Genomic DNA, 3,468 nt, shown 5'->3' on the forward strand with positions numbered 1-3,468 from the left:
ATAATTTTTTACAGTAATTGTTAAATGCCAAAGTTCTAGACAGGAACTTTCCCACTGATCTTACATTTTGATCATTTCCTTAACATCTGAATATGTGAGTTGTAGTAATTTGAAGAATTTAAGTTATGCAATATGCTCTCAAGTGCAGAAAAAGTGCTTCTTTTTCTTGTGTTGAAACAGTGAGTACCCCTCAATACCAATGCTGAGTTCCCACATACAGTACACCCACATAATTCCTTCTGCACCAAATCTCTAATCCATGACAGTACAAACATGTGGAAATCTGTGTCCTGGTTTCGTGACACATCGGTTTCACACACACACACACACACACACACACACACACACACACACACACACACACACACACACACACACACACACACACACACACACACACACACACACACACACACACACACACACACGGCTGTTAACCAATCCTTTTCTCCACAGCGAAAAGTAGAGAACAGTATGGTGCAAATGAAAGAAAAAAAAAATTCAGATTAGCGAGCATCCATGTTTGCAGGATCAACACCAGATCAGTGGTCTGTATCTCCACCGAGATTTAAGGACAACAATGGCTGGACAAAATGTGCAAATGGAAATGTCCCCAGTTTATTATTTAATATTTACCACAAAACGTTGACCCATGGAAACAGCAAACGAGCTAACAGTCCTCTTCAAGCAGCAGCTCCAGAGTTGTGTTTAAACAGCGTGGCCTGCGATTGTATTTTGTCATCTGTTGAAATGAGACAGCGCTGCCGATAGATACAACTTGGAATAGGACCTGACTCAGAGGAGTTTCTCCATTACTTCCCTCCGCTGTGCATTGAGACTGCAACTCCCCTGGAAGTCGTACACAGCTGGCGCCTCTAGCAATATGCTGTGTCAGGAAAAGTGAAGAAACAGAAGCAAAGTGTTTTGTTTTCTTCAGGTTGCAGATGCCAGAGTCTTGTGACTGACAGTTTCCGGTGGCGCTCCCATTGGGAGGCATAATGCAGGGGTCTGCTGCCTGCTGGCCTGCAGCGGTGACCAGCATCTAGTGGAACCTCTTGCAGGGATATATGTTTTCCAGACTCAGAACACGGAGAAAAAAAAGAAAAAAAGATGCTGGAATAGCCAAGATGCTGGAAAGATAGCCTGCATAGAAATCTCAAATTGTTCTTTTTACTTTCAGTTGTGAATTGTTTTGGATTAATAGTGGTTTAATTACCTTTGTTTCTTTTATAGACTGGAATCAAGTTTAATAGAGTCCTTTAAATGAACAGTAACGTCATATATAATTCTGGACCTTGATTGTGACTTCATGGAAATTATGTAAACACACTATGTAGAAATAGCCAAGAGGGAGCAATGCAACTGTTGGAAACAGTAACAGATGCAATTAAAAACTTCAGCAGTGGTCTATTTTTAGCAACTTAGACTCATAAGACCTCACCTCCATGTCCTGACACATAATTCCACTGACCAGGTTAAGCAGATGTCAGGAAAAATCATAACCAATTAGCCCATAATAATAGCTGTTCTTATACTGACAACAAAACCCAATTAGTTTCCATTAATCACTGTAATCTCATTACAGCTATTCATATTTCATTACATTGTGCTGTCTTGGCTGATGTATTGAAGAAAGTGGGTAATTAGAACTGAGCATTTGATACCATTGGGGAAACCAGATAATGGACTACAGCTATGACACTTTATTATAATATGCTCTGAGATAATAAATAAAGGAAGTATTCACTAAACCTTGACCTCAGGCAGCGATATGGAAAACTGACTGAATGATGATTTATACAAAAAAAAGTGTATAAGATGGGAAGAGGACAGTGTCCATTTGTGGATTGAGGTGTACGCAACTGTAATAACTCAAACCCTATTTAAGAACTTCAAAAGGTGGTATTAACAAATAAAGTGAATCCTTTATAAACAAACAAATCAATAATGGAATAAATATTCATGTACAAATTGAACATATTCTATAAAAGTGTCTTATCTTACAATGCCATGTGTTTTATATAGGATGAAGCACACAGTTTGGCATTGTCTTGCTGAAAGATGCAAAGGTTTCCCTGGAAAAATACATTGTTTGAATGGAAGCATATATTTCTTTAAAATATGCATAAAATCTGCATACTGTATACTGTAGCCTTCAGCATTCATTATTTTACTTACAAATGTGCATACTTATTATTCAAGAGATCTTATTGGACCCTCATACCATCTGCAGGTTTTTAAACTGAAGACGACAGCAAGCCACATGGTCCGTCTCTTTACTCTAGGATGCAGTGTACATGGATAAGAACTTAAGATTTGGATGAATCTGAACACACTTCCGACCATTTTCTGGCCATTTAAAATTAATTTTGGTTCAAGAAAGACAGTAGTAATGTTGGCTCATGTTCAAGGCTTTTCTGCATGATTGAGCTTAAGTCCGATTTCCTACTGACCTACTTGGCAAGAATGGGGTCTCGGTTCAGTTGGGCTTGGAACATTCACCTGGTCTTCACTTTGCACTAAATGTGAAAAAAAAAAAAAAAAACATTTTGAATACTATATTCTCCTCCTTGCCTGTGGTGGCGCTGCACAAAAAATTACCGAAAGACAAGAAAGGACAGACAATGAAGAAGAAACCTTGGTTTCCATTGGTTAATGCAGCACTGGCGATGAAGTCTGGAAACTATCTAACAGTAGTTAGTTTGCAGACTTCAATATTTCTTGTGATATATTTTCACCTGACCATATTTCTATCAGCGGTTTTACTTTGTCCTCAATCCACATCTGACAGACATTGCATTTGTATACATTGTTGTGGCAGGGTTGAGGAACAGCCACTCAGCTGATTGGGCACACCTGTGCCCAATCAACCTCTCCACCCTGCCTGGCTTCATAAAGAGCGGCTGCACACCAGCAAGAGGTCTCTGCTGGGAGGAAGGAGAGCTGGTTCTGCTGGTGCACGTGTGTCTGGGTGGAAGAATAAAGGATTTCCTGCACTAAACCGTGTGTCCTCTGTCCTGTTTGGTGACCCCCGTAGCACTAGCCCTTGCTACAATTGTGTTTACCCAGGATGCCGCTCGTTGTAGCCAACTTTTTGAGACTTACATCTTTGGGGCAGATCAGAGTTTGCTTCTTTGATCATGCATCAGAGTTCAACTATGCATTTGCACCTCCCCAAACAAACTAAACTTTCCAAGTGACCGAACAATGCAGGGATTTCTGTTACAGAATCATGCCTGTTTTTAACTCAGTCCTGCCTGACGCCCTGAAGATCGTTGCCATTCCATATTCATTTTTGCCTCCCCCTACTCCTGGAAGACCCTGCATCTCAAAGATGCATCAACCAAGCCATGTCATTAACCTGTTGGCAATTAACCTAATGGGTTGTAAGATGTTCCTCCAGGTGACTCACTTTTTCAGCCTTTTGTTACTATTGTCCCAACTTTTCTTTTTAAATGTCTTGTTGCC

The sequence above is a fragment of the Cololabis saira genome, chromosome 16 (assembly GCF_033807715.1).
Source record: "Cololabis saira isolate AMF1-May2022 chromosome 16, fColSai1.1, whole genome shotgun sequence".
NCBI lineage: Eukaryota > Metazoa > Chordata > Actinopteri > Beloniformes > Belonidae > Cololabis > Cololabis saira.